The following is a 14144-nucleotide window of genomic DNA, read 5'->3' as shown; positions in this document are numbered from 1 at the left end:
CCCTTCCAGACACTGATGTTGCATTTGGTGCAACAGCTCCTGATCTTCATGGACTTCATACTCACCGTCCTTCTACAGAGTGTTTCCTTTCAGATAATCGCTCATTTCCAGAATGGGCTGATTAAACCTGAAGCAGTTACAAAGATGCCCCTGGTCCCCCTCCACCCTGTGGGCTCACCACTCCCATCCAGTTCACCCCTTAGATGTACCAGTTCATTTAAACAGCGTGTGCCTTGGCTGCACTCTTCAGAGAAGTGTGCACTCTCAGCTTCCCCCTTTCATAAGTTAATAGAAAAAGCAACATTAGTGTCTGACAAAGGAGAATTCAGAGAATATGAATTGGGACCCCAAAAGTATCATTTTATGTCAATGAGGAGAGTACTTTGCCATCAAGAAGTCACTGTGAAGACTCTTTATGAGCAGCCCTTCACTGAAGCAGTTTCCCTGGTGGCTGGTGATTCCCTGGGATTTCCTGGTGGCTCAGCTGCTAAAGCATCTGCCCACAATGCGGGAGAGCTGGGTTCGATCCCTGGGTTGGGAATATCCCCTGGAGAAGGAAATGGCAACCCTCTCCAGTACTCTTGCCTTGAAAATTCCATGGATGGAGGAGCCATGGGCTCCACTTGAGCCACAGTCCATCGGGTCCAAAGAGTTGGACACAACTGAGCGACTTCACTTTCTTTCTTTTCACTGAAGCAGAGAAAGCACAATTTGCTGGAAATGCTTGATGAAGAAATGGGCAGGAATATAACAGCATTTTTCTTGGGGTGAGACAGAGAAAAGGCTTTGAGTTGGTGTTCATATTCTTTTAAAGGTTGATACAGTGGGTCCAGGCAGCAACAGGGGACAGGGCCCCAGGAAAATAAAGTGCCTTCCCTTCTCGGGTCCTAGAGACAGGATACTTGACCTGTGGGGCCACATGGGGAAACCCCAGGGTGGTCAGAAGTCAGACGAAGCTGTAGGTTAAGGCTGTTATTGGGGTCTCTGAGGGCAAGGCGGGACAGGATGAATAGCTGTGAACAGGGTGAAGACGAATGGCTGCTTTGGCTAGTCTTGGTGAGCTTTGGACTGAGGGTGGGGGTCTCTAGTCGCCTGGCAGCTGGCTTTGGGATGATGAGGGTGGAGGAATATTGCCTCCCAGGCTGTCGAAACAGATGCACGAGGCCTGGCACTAAATTGGTTTGCACATCTAAGACATACACCTGTCTGGGCCCTTTGCTATCTCAGGGAATTGGATGGCTCAGGGAAGGGCCATGTTTCCCCAGCCAGGATGTCAAAACTCCGTAATTTACAGAAACGTTATAAATATTTACAATAGCACACAGTCGGCTAAAACTCTCCTCCATGACATAGATATGGGCCTAACAGGGTAGACTACCGGAAGACATGTTTTCCTGGTTCCCAGGAGAAATTGACAAAAAGAGATCCCAGAGTATGCTTCAAAGGAAATTGGAAGCAATCACTTGAGTGTCCTGGGCTTGGAGAAGTCCTCCCCACCCACAGCTCCTACAATTGCCACTGCTGTGCTACTGTCCTGCTCCACACCTGGGCTCTGCACTTACTCCAGGTACCACCTCTTCCCAATGTTAGAGGACCGAGACACATGCTGAGTTTCATCCCCCCACCCAAAGGTACGTGCCACGGGGGCAAGGCTGCACCTTGTTCTGCACCCACCCTTGGCATTCAAACGTCAGTTGTTCCAACAGAGAAGCTCCCAAGACACACGTGCTTGTCTATTGCCTTTGCTATCCAGAGCAGGAAGGAAATAGCATCTTTGTCATATCATCACGGTAGGGTCCAGGCTCCCCAGAGATGGGAAGCTGGATAGAGCTGTGGTCTGGCCTCTGCTTCTCAGGGAGCTCCCTTTCAGAGATGCCAGTAGGCACGGTCACGAGTGACTACTGGGAAACAGGGCTCCCTGGTTGGGCACCTGGCAGGGCTGGGGTGGAGACCCAGGACCGCACGTGTCTGTCTTTTACATTTTTTTCCCCATCCAGGGTGGTGGCCTCCAGCCCCAGGACCTGGAGTTAGGCCTGACCCTCCTCCCGGGGCTCCTCCCCCATCAGTGCTTTGTTTCCCTATAGCTCTTGCCTTCTTCTGTTGGATTGACCTTCAGATCCCTGAGACGAGTAGGCAGGAGGGACATTTACGAGAACTTGCTGTGTCTGATGACATCTCTATCCTGCCTATTGGGCTACTTACACAGTTTGAGGTTGGAAATGATTCTACTCCGGCATCTAGAAGAATTTGTGCCTTAGCTCTGGTTTCAAGGGTTGCCCTTCTGAATCTTGAGTCTTTCTCGTGACTTCTGGACCCTCTCTCTGTAAACATGTTGACTCTTCCCTTTGTCCTCAGTGCTCTGAATAAAGCATCGGGGATGTTGCTTTGGCTAGTCTTGGCGAGGCCTGATTCCCCAGAGAAGACACTTGTAGACCCTGCCTAGGGGCCCCAATCTGGGTATAGAAGAAAAAGACCCTTGCCCTGTCCAGGTAGAATTTCACAACCCATTGACCCCTTGCTTGATCCTCTGACTTTGTTGTTGGCTAAGTCAGTTTCCACTCACCCACATGTTTTTTTTTTTCCTTTCTTTTTTATTTATTTATTTTAATTGGAAGCTAATTACTTTACAATATTGTAGTGCTTTTTGCCCTTCATTCACATGAATAAGCCACGGGTGTACATGTGTTCCCCATCTTGACCCTCCCTCCCACCTCCCTCCCCATCCCATCCCTCAGGGTCATCCCAGTGTACCAGCCCTGAGCGCCCTTTCTCATGCATTGAACCTGGACTGGCGATCTATTTCACATATGATAATATACATGTTTCAATGCTATTCTCTCAAATCATCCCACCCTCGCCTTCTCCCACAAAGTCCAAAAGTCTGTTCTTTACATTTGTGTCTCTTTTGCTGTCTTGCATATAGGGTCATCGTTATCATCTTTCTAAATTCCATATATATGTGTTAGTATACTGTATTATCACTCACATGTTTTCTCAGCTCACAAAATGTTGTTGCTGGGCCCTCAGACTCTGCCCTCCAGTTTTGTGGAGATTCATTGTTTTTTTTTTTTTTTCTCTCAAAAGTCTCTGGACTGTAGTTTACTGAAGGGCAGAATTAGATACAGACGTGCAGTCTGCTCTCTCAATCTGAAATTAAACTCTGTGCATTTTTATGTTCAGAGCGGCTTTATTGTAACAGTTCCAACTGGAAACATCTCAAACGTCCTTCAGAGTATGAATGAGAAGCCGACTGTGGTCTGTCACACAAGGGAATCCTGCTCAACAACAAAGAGGAAGGAAATACTGAAAGATGCAGCCACCTGGGTGAACCTCCAAGTAATCGTGCTGAGTGAAAGAAGCCAAGAGGAAAAAAAAAAAAAAGAGTCTATATTGTGAGTCCATTGATATGTTAATAAAACTCTAGAAAATGCAGAGAACAAACATACAGTGATAGAAAGCAGAGGCGGATTGTCCAGGGATTGGAGTGCTGCAGGGAGGGGATTTAGAGGGGGTGCAAGGAACTTTCGAAGTGATGGCTACACTCATCTTGATTGTGGTGCTTTCCCGGGTGTATATATGTGCCAAAATGTGCCATGTTGTCACTTTAAACAATATGCTTTTCATATGTAAGTTATACTTCAATAAAGCTACTTGAAATAAAGCATGGGAAATATGTTTTACACTGTAAAGAGCAATTCTGCAGTGAACACCTGGGTCAACACTTGGCGGCTCAGTCAGCCCTCTTTCCACATCTTGTCTTCATTTTTGCAATCATCACGTCCTCATTCTTCTTTAGACTGTTGCCTGCTAAAGAAGCTTCCCAAACAAAAGTTTCCCTTGGCCTATTTTGGGACTTTATGTGGATGGCATAATGCAGTATAGGTTAGTTTGTGTGTCTCTTCTTTCACTCGCCGTAATGTTTATGCGATTCACCCATGTTATTCAACCCAGCTATACTTAAATAATTGTCATTCCAATATGATCTTTCTATGTCTGAATACAGCACAGTTGATTTCTCTGTTCTACTGCTGATGGGCACTTACGTGCTTTCCAGTTTTTGCCCATGACAAGAGGCAAACGTTCTGTGAAAGTTCATCTTGGAGCCTGTGCCCAGCATGTCTCTCCATTGGGCACAGACAGTCACCGAGGGGAGACACCTGTACCAAGTTACGGTCCCAGCAGCGGTGTCAGAGCACTCCTGACACTTGGTGTCCCTTGCCCACTTGGCATTACTGTCAGAGCTGGGATTGTTCGTTCTTGCCCACCTGGTGCATAATTAATGGTATCTTCTTGTGGGTTTTCTGTCTTTCTTCCCCTCTGAAGAAGCAGAGGAATCTCAGGAAAAGACACCAGGGCAGGAGGGTGGGAGAAGCTTTGGGGGCCAGCGTGAGGTTGGAACCTTCACATGGGAGGTTCCCTTAGCCTGCCAACTCACACCCAGGAGTGCCTGAGCTCCTATGCATCCAATCAAGACCCCTATTTGGGGCACAGTTGTAGTAGGGGGGACTCTTGTCCTCATCGGAGTCCTCCTGGACAGTCTCCAGCCCACCAGAGAGTTCAAGAAGATACTTCTCCTGGGTTAGGACGAGGCTTTCTCTTCCATATGCATACCAGTGGGAAGAGTTTCCTGTGAAAGTTACCTGCTTCCAGAGGAAATGAACAAGCAAAGACACCGAGGTACTCAAAACCCCAGAGAACCCCTGTTCTGGTTGGTCTCAAAGAATCTCAGGACGCAAACCTTTGGAAGTGGAAGCTTCCACACCCGCAAGGCTATAAAAGTCCTGCTCCCTCGAGGTGAGGACACAGAAGAAACCGTGGGCTGGCTAAGAGCACTGGCAGGGTCCAGGCCACGTGCACACTCACAGCTCACCCCCAAGGGCTGGGCCTCTGAGCAAAAACCTCAGAGGAAGCTCCTGAGGTGGCTTTCCCGACAAGGACCAACGAAACGGAAAGAGACTGTTCTAAATCATCTACCGTCCGGCATTGCCATCAAGCAGGCTGGCAAGAAAACAGCTTTACTTATCATTCTATTCCCTCAAAAGAAAATCATGTATTCACAATTACTGTCCTATAAAGACGCGGTCAGTGTGCAGCCAAAACGAAGTGAGAAAAAGTTAACACCGTCCGCTCAAGTTGAAGTGATCATACAACAAAAACAGAATTTTGCGGGCTTTTGTTGTTTTGTGGTAGTAGCCAACTGCTTGAAATGTGTAATTTGTTGGCATTTCTGGTTGGTAAACCTATTCAGATCCTTAAGTGAATTCAAGAAGTTGATCTTGTGGGGACCACACCACATCATGTTTTTTTCTGTGCACAAGACAATTTCTAAATGCTCCAAAAGGAAAATAGAAACATTAATCAGTAAGATCATAGAATTTGAGGTGATTATATTCTAATAAGTTTTCAAAATCTATACCTAAACATATAAAACCAACTAGGCTCTTATAGTAAAAGTCTAAGCAGTAGGGTTTCCTCAATATGTGCTTTCTCTCTCTAAAAAAAGTTTTTGGAGGAGAGAAAATGGAAAACTGGATTTTTTTTTTCTGTAATTGTTGAAATATCCTGGTTGCTAAGTTACAGGATAAGGGAAAGGAAACACATATTACTATCAGGCCAAATGTTAACAGAGACCAAGAAGCTTCAGGAACCCCTTCCATATTAAACACACTTACCAATATGTCAAGGGCTTTAACAACATAAGAGAGATAAACGGGGCAGTGACCTTTGAGCCAAATTGGAATGGGAAAGCCAAGAGGTTTGCCTGCTCCACACACCTCCAGGGGCAATGACCAGGCTCCAACACTTGGGAGTCTTCTCAAGTTCCCACCAGTCATGGGATTCTAAGGCCATTTAACTGGGTGGCCTCAGGTTGCAAAGGCCCCAGTCACTGCATTCATCTCCAAATGACACAACCCTGTTTTAATCTTGTGATTAAAATGTTTGGACCCATGTATCAAGTCGTGACCTTACTTCTACTCCACTTGACAAAATAAAGCCAAGGGAATAATCTCAAACTCCTAGCTCCTTCAGTATTTCTATGCAAAGTAAATTCTTGAATAAATTGTTTTGTTAATTTTCATTTAAAAGATAGCTCTGTCTTCTCCCTAATTTTATCACAATACAAAATACCATGAAAACACTACATTTGGGTTTTTGCAAGATTTGAGATGTATTTATTAATTTTTTACAAGAAACTATTAAATGTAACTTCCTAAACTCCTGAGAGTTATCCTATAGATCAGATATGTTAGGACTTCTTAGACTAAATAGCTATGGTTCTGTAAATGTAAACACATGAGTTGAACTTAATTGAGTTAAAATAATGTGTTTTTTAACTATTGATCCTTTTAAATTTCCAACAATAGCAGTAATTATGTAACCCTACAAAGGTACTCCATTTTGTACAGTTAGTGATTCATTCATGAACTATGATTGTAGTTTGCTTCTATCTTGACCCACTATAATTTCTAAGGTTCCCTAATCCATTGACTTTGAGACCTTGGGTGAATAATAAATTGAGGTAATCAGCAAGTAATCTTTACCTGGACAATCTCCAAAGGAATTAAAATTCATAGAGACAGAGAATACAGAAGGACATGATCACTTTTTGCTGATACATTCTTGTCTGTGTATAAACAAAACTCCCTTCATGACACTCAAATTCAGAAAATTACTGTAGTATAAACATTGCTTTGAGCTCAGCACAGTGGTTTTCATTATACTCAAAACCTTAAAATCTTAATGGTTTAAAGACATTGCCACTGGAACATCTTTCACTGTCACTGTTTGTAAGTGTCAATTTGCATAATACATATAAAGTGTAATAAGTCAGTAAATGTTTTAAAAGCTTATGTATAATACAGTAGAGAAGCCTGAGCACGCAGAAGAGAAAGGGTCTTTAAGTAATCGATATCTTTTCAGCACAGGTATTCTACCGAGAGAGTGGAGTTTTTTGCATTGCCATGCTAGGCACTGAGAGCTCAAAATTCTGCTAGCAGAGGTGCTGTCCTGCTGCTCCTGGGTATGGTTATTTCAGAACTGAGGCCAATTATAAGTAAAGAAACAAGCAAACAGAACAAATAGCAAAGGACCATCCTTCACAGAGGAGCTAAAATTCTTACTGGTTATCGTGTTACTTTCTCCTGTGTGTTGTTATCAAATATTGTGACTCTGGTTACCCTGTCAAGGCCACGGGCATTTCTGGTTCCAGGGCGCCTGCTGTGCTCTTATCCAGCGATTGACCAGTCTCCTCTGACAGGGCCTGGAGAACAGCAAGGTTTGCCCCTTTGCCTGGCTTGAGTGACTCACCATACAGCACATGTGGGTAACGCAGGAGGCAGTGGGGGGGCGGGGTCCAGGAGAAATGAAGCCTGATCAGAATGCACCATATGTATATTCCTATGCCCATTTTGTTAATTGCTTTGGATTTGTTTTTGTAGGTCTTTTTTGCCTCTTCATTTGTTCTCTTGTGATTTGATGTCTATCTTTAGTGATATGTTTGGATTCATCTTTATTGTCTGTATATCTATTATAGATTTTTGTTTTGCAGTTACCATGAGGTTTTTGTACAACAATCTATATATATCTATATGTTATTGTTCTATCACATACATATATATCAGGGAAGCCCTATAAAAGTGAAAGTCACTCAGTTGTGTCCAACTCTTTGCAATCCCATGGACTATACAGAATCCTGTGAGATTCTCCAGGCCAGAATACTGGCCTGGAGAGTGGGTAGCTCTTCCCTTCTCCAGGGGCTCTTCCCAACCCAGGGATCAAACCCAGGTCTCCTGCACTGCAGGCAGATTCTTTACTAGCTGAGCCACCAGGGAAGCCCCTAAGTTGCTGATCTCTTAATTTCAAATGCATTTTAAAGACCCTGCATTTGTACTCATGAGTACTGGTTTTGATGTCATATTTTATGTCTGATTGTTTTGTGTATCCCTTAACTGCTTAAGACTTCCCTGGTGGCTCAGACGGTAAAGCATCTGCCTATAATGCGGGAGACCCGGGTTCAATCCCTGGATTGGGAAGATCTCCTAGGGAAGGAAATGGCAACCCACTTCAGTATTCTTGCCTGGAAAATCCCATAGATGGAGGAGCCTGGTAGGCTACAGTCCATGGTGTCACAGAGTCAGACACTACTGAGGGACTTCACTTTCTTTCACTTTAACTGCTTATTATGGATACGGATGATTTTACTACTATTGTCTTCTAACCTCCTACTAACTTTGTGTGTAGATGATTTCCTACCTTTCTGGTGTGTTTGCTTCTACCAGTGAGATTTTCCGTTTTGTCATCTTCTTGTTTCTGATTGTGGCCTTTTCTTTCTCACCTAAAGAAGTTCCTTTAACATCTGTCATAAAGCTGGTTGGTTGATGCTGAATCCTTTTAGCTTTTGATTTCTCCATCAAACCTGAACAAGAGCCTTGCTGGGTAGAGTATTCCTGGTTATAGGTTTTCCCCTTTGATCACTTTAAATATATCGTGCCACTCCCTTTCTGGCCTTCAGAGTTCCTGCTGAAAAATCAGCTGATAGCCTTTTGGGAGTTCCCTTGTATAGTATTTATTTTCCCTTGCTGCTTTTCATATTCTGTCTTTAATTTTTGTCATTTTGATTACAGTGTCTCTTGGTGTGTTTTTCCTTGGGTTTATCCTGCCTGGGACTCTCTGTGCTTCCTGGACTTGGGTACCTATTTCCTTTCCTAGGTTAGGGAAGTTTTTAGCTATTATCTCTTTAAATTTTTTCTCAGTCCCTTTCTCTCTCTCCTTCTTCTGCAATCCCCACAATGTGAATAGTAGTGTGCTTGATTTTCTCCCAGAGGTCTCTTAAACTGTCCTCATTTCTTTTCATTCTCTTTTCTGTTTGGTGGCAGTGATTTCCACTACATTACCTTAAATGTAAATGGACTAAACGCTCCAACCAAAACACACAGACTAACTGAATAGACAGAAAAACAGGACCATGTATATGCTGCCTACAAGAGACTCACTTTAAATCTAAAGATACATACAGAGTGAAAATAAAGGGATGGGAAAAGGTATTCTATGCAAATGGAAATCAAAAGAAAGCCAGAGTAGCAATACTTACATCAGACAAAGTGGGCTTGAAAATAAAGACTGTCATGAGAGATAAAGAAGGACACTACATAGTGATCAAAAGATCAATCCAAGCGGAAAGACATAATGACCATAAATATATATGCAGCCAACATAGAAGTACCATAATACACAAGGCAAACATTAACAGACGTAAAAAGGGAAATTGATACACCACAATAATAGTGGAGGATTTTATATTTTTGAAAATATCTAAATTATTATATACATAAATAAATTATGTCTTTAATAAAAAGACATGGGTTTGATCCCTGGGTTGGGAAGATCCCCTGGAGAAGGGAAAAGCTACTCACTCCAGTATTCTGGCCTGGAGAATTCTATGGACTCTATAGTCCATGGGGTTGCAAAGAGTTGGACACGACTGAGCAACTTTCACTTCACTTCAAAAAGGAATAAAATACTGCTTCATGCTACATTTTGGATGAATCTCAAAAGCATGATGCTCAGCGAAAGAAGCCAGACACAAAAGGCCACATATTGCATGATTCCAGTTAAATGGAATGTCCAGAACAGGCAAATCCATAGAGATGGAAAGTAAAATGGGAGGTTGCCAAGGGTTGAGGGGAGCAGGGAATGGCGAGTGACTGTTAACAGGCACTAGATTTCTGTTTGGGATGATGAAAGTGTTCTGGAATTAGACAGCAGTGATAGTTGTACAGCACTGTGAAGGTACTAAATGCCACTGAATTGTACACTTTCAGATGGTTAATTTTATGTTATATAAATTGCTCTTCAATAAAAACACTTAAAATATGTTTTGGCAATTGCCTAACTTCTTATAAAAATTTTTAAGATAAATTTTTAAATGCTCCTATTTTCATGCAAGAGCTGAGATAAGCAGTCAGCACAATGACTTTTATACCTGCTGAGAGATCATGCTCTGCTAAGTTGCTCAGTTGTGTCCCACTCTTTTGGGACTCCTGTTAGCTGTAGCCCACCAGGCTCCTCTGTCCATGGGACTTCCCAGGCAAGAATACTGGAGTGGGTAGCCATTCCCTTCTCCAGGGCATCTTCCCGACCCAGGGATCAAACCCGTGTCTCTTACATCTCCTGCATGGGCAGGTGGGTTCTTTACCATTAGTGCCACCTGGGAAGCCCATGGAGCATATTCCAAGGTTTAAAATTCCTTTGCTTATTAACAGTCTTAGGGATACACAAAATAGATTGTCAGGCCCAAGGTGGCTGGAAACACATGGCCCCACAAGACAGTATCATGTTGGGTATCCTGGCCAACTTTGAACAGTGTCTTCCTGGGTCTTGGGTTTTCTCTCAGATGTGGGCATGGGCAGCACTTCTCAGTGGATGGGCAGAGATGACCCCTGCAGTGGCTCCCATTCTGCACATCCTCCTGCAATACACCGGGACCACTCCTCCTCCCAAAAAGAGGCAGAGTCTCTTTCCCCTTCTCCTGACCAGGTCTGGCCCTGATACTTTCTTGACTAAAAGACTGTGGCAGAAGTCATACGGGGTGGCTTCCAGGCCTAAGCAGAAGAGACTTTGCAGTTTCTGTACTTACCCTCTTGGAATCCAATCCCATGGGAAAAAAAAGTTTGGGCTATTTTTCCTGAGAGGCCCCACATAGAGAAGACCCTGGAGAATGAGATGCCACGTGGAAGAGAATAATAAAACCCAGCGCAGCCAGAACCAACTGCCAGACATGGGACTGAGGCCATCTAGAATGCTTGGGCCTCCTTGGCTATGCACCCAGCTGAATCAAGTCACAAGAGGGATCCCAGCCAATACCATGTGGATGAAAGAACACCCCCCAGAGCTCAGCCAATACATCAACTCAGAAATAACAAATCACTGTGATTTCAGGGTAGCTCGGTAAGCACTAGAGAGCAGATAACACCTGAATCCAGCCCAAATCATCCAATGTATGTAAACTCCTGAGAACAACCAGAAACCATGTGATGAGCCCATGTCAAGCAAGAGGGGACAAAAGCTCAAGATTGCTAGGATCAACCCTGACCAGAAGCAAATGACTTCCTGAGGTGGGCTGCTGGCCAAAGACCCATGAGCAAGATGTAATTATCAAAAACGATCAGGGAACAAGTGAAATTGATGAGGAAGAACCAGTTGTCATAATCTGTCCTGGCATTTGGAGGGATTATCCTTGGTGTCCCTTTTGCTAATAGTCACACACTGAAACCTTTTCTTCTCGCTCTTTCTCTCATTCTCAATTAATAAGAGGTTACACCTGTGCAGATTGTACTTCACAGCCCATTGACAACAGGATCACGTTAGATTTCCCTGATGTCACCATGTGAACAGGAAGTACTACCATGGAGAAAATGTTCCAGAAAACCCGAAGATGATAACTATAGAGCCAGGTGCAGATTCACTGGATCCAATGTGGATTCAAAAGCCCACAATTGTCTTTTGATAGAGGAATTAGTCTTTTGATAGTGTATTAACCTTGACTTTTATCCATTTATATCTCTCTTACCCTTCTGACCCTGGACCCCTGCCTAAAGACATATCCTTCTCATATGCAAAATATTATTTATTTCATCCTGACAGCTCCCAAAGTCTTAACTGGTCCCAGCGCTGACTCAAAAGTCTGGAGTCCAAAGGTGAAGTGAAGTGAAAGTCACTCAGTCACGTCCAACTCTTTGGGACCCCATGGACTATAAGAATTCTCCAGGCCAGAATACTGGAGTGTGTAGCCTTTCCCTTCTCCAGGGGATCTTCCCAAACCAGGGATCAAACCCAGGTCTCCTGCATTGCAGGCAGAGTCTTTACCAGCTGAGCCACAAGGGAAGCCCAAGAATACTGGAGTGGGTAGCTTTTCCCTTCTCCAGAGGATCTTCCTGACCCAGGAATCGAACTGGGGTCTCCTGCATTGCAAGCGGATTCTGTACCAACTGAGCTACCAAAGCCACATGTAAATAGCATCTAAATGAGCTGTGTGTCAGACTCGATATCCAATTTGTCCCAAGGCAAACTCCTCTCCAGCTGGAAACTGCTAAAGGAAGCAAGTTCTGTGCTTCCAAAGTACAACCACAGGACAGGTAGAGGCTGGACACTGCCATTTCAAAAGGGAGACACCAGAAGGAAAGATCCGACAGGTCAAGAAGGTCTGGCAAAACATCAAACGCAAAGCCTCGAGTACCAGCTTCTTGACCCCAGTGTTCTGCCCACCAGATCCAGCCGAGCGGGAGCCCAGACTTCCAGACTTGCTGCAGGGTCCCTGTCCCCAGGGCTTAGCTGGGCACAGTCCACGCAGCAACTCTAATTGACCAGGGTCGGGTGCCCGCAGCTCTTCCGGGCTCCAGTCACATGCCCGTGGCGCAGCCAGTCTGAGGGCTCTGGAGATGCACCCAGTCCCACAGCTGCATTGGGTATATTCCCCAGGCTGAGGCCCTCTGCCTTGGTCTCTGGCCTGCCCCACCAGTTGGATGGAGATCATCTGGCCTGACAAAACCCAGACAATACCCTGCCCCCCCACCCCGCTGGCCTTGGATTGGAGCAGGTAGTGCTGAGATCCCTGAGTAGCCTTTGGGGTCCACCCCGGGTCTTAAAGAATCGTCACACTGTCCCATCTCATAAACTCTGAGAAGTCCCACGGCCTCCCTTCACTCCTTCCTGTCTCCGTCCCCTTCAGTTCCAGCTGGGGTGGCCACAGTCAAGCCAGTCTGCTCATCAAACGCTCGCTCAGCCACGCCTTTAGTACTCTCTGCAGAACACGTGTTCCCATTTTTTTGCACTATGGGAAGGCTGAGAATTTTCCAAAATGTTAAGTTCTGCTTCCCTTTGGATGAGTCATTCCATCTTTAAGTCATTTCTCTGTTTTCAGATTGGACAGTGAGCTTTCAAAGGAAGGCAAGCTGCACCTTCACCAAACATCCAATTTCACGCTCACACATTTGACCTTCTACAAAACACTAGAAGAGCATGAACCCGGGGTAGCCAAGTTCTTTGCCGTTTTCTAACAGAGAGGGCCTTTCTTCCTCACTTCTGTTCTTCAACCTCATCAGAATGACCTTTACCATCCACACCTTTACTAACATTCTTCTCACAACCCCTTAGGCCTTCCCTGGGAAGACCGAGGTTCTCCTCTTTAACTTCTGGGTCCTTGTCAGACTCACCTCCAAACTCTTCCAGCCTCTACTCCCAACAGGGTTCCAAAGCTGCTTCCACATTTTTAAGTATTTGTTACAGCAGCACCCCAACTATTCGTTAGCAATTTCCTGTCTTAGTCTGTTCAGGCCCCTGTGACAAAATACCATAGGCTGGAAGAGCTTATGAACCACAAACAGTGATTTCGCTCACTGATTTCCAGCACTAGGGGCTGGAAGTCAGAGATGAGGATATGAGCATGGTCAAGTGGGGGCCCTCTTTGGAATTTCAGACTTCTGGCTTTCTTCAGAAGGCAAAAGTATCATCACATGGCAAAAGTCTCTCTCAGACTTTTTTTTTTATGAGGGCATAGTCTCATTCACAAGGGTTCTGCCCTTATGATTTAATCAGTGTCCAAAGGCCTCACCTCCTAATACCAGCACATGGGCCAAAGTCAGCAAAGAACTTGACCAAAGGCAGTTGCCAAGGGTGTGCTGGGCCTCTTCCCAAGGGCCACCGGGCTTCAGAGGAAAGCAGTCATTTGCATCGGTCCATCCAAGGTGAGCCTCTGGATAAACTGAATTCATAATCACAACCTCACCAGAAATGTCACTTATAAGGTAAGGGGCAACTGATCAGATTCAGACATCCAGACTTAGAGAAGAAAGCTCAAATAGACCGGGCAGAAAATGGCCTGGGGCATCTCCTAAGATGTGGAAGTTCACAGCCTCACAGAGGAGCAAACAAGTCACTTCCCCAGAGAAATAGTGGCACCTTCCATTTGGCTCCCTGAATCAAAGACAGTAAAAACCTTTCCAGAACAATGAAAACAAAGCAGCAATCTCTCATTGAAGTGTGAATAAAAGGCAGAACAGACAAAAGGAACACACACAGTAACAGATAACATGAATACACACAATAAAACCACAGAGACCTGAGCTACAGCAAACAGTACTGTTAAA

The sequence above is a fragment of the Bos mutus genome, chromosome X (assembly GCF_027580195.1).
Source record: "Bos mutus isolate GX-2022 chromosome X, NWIPB_WYAK_1.1, whole genome shotgun sequence".
Lineage (NCBI taxonomy): Eukaryota > Metazoa > Chordata > Mammalia > Artiodactyla > Bovidae > Bos > Bos mutus.
This window is presented reverse-complemented; position numbering follows the sequence as displayed.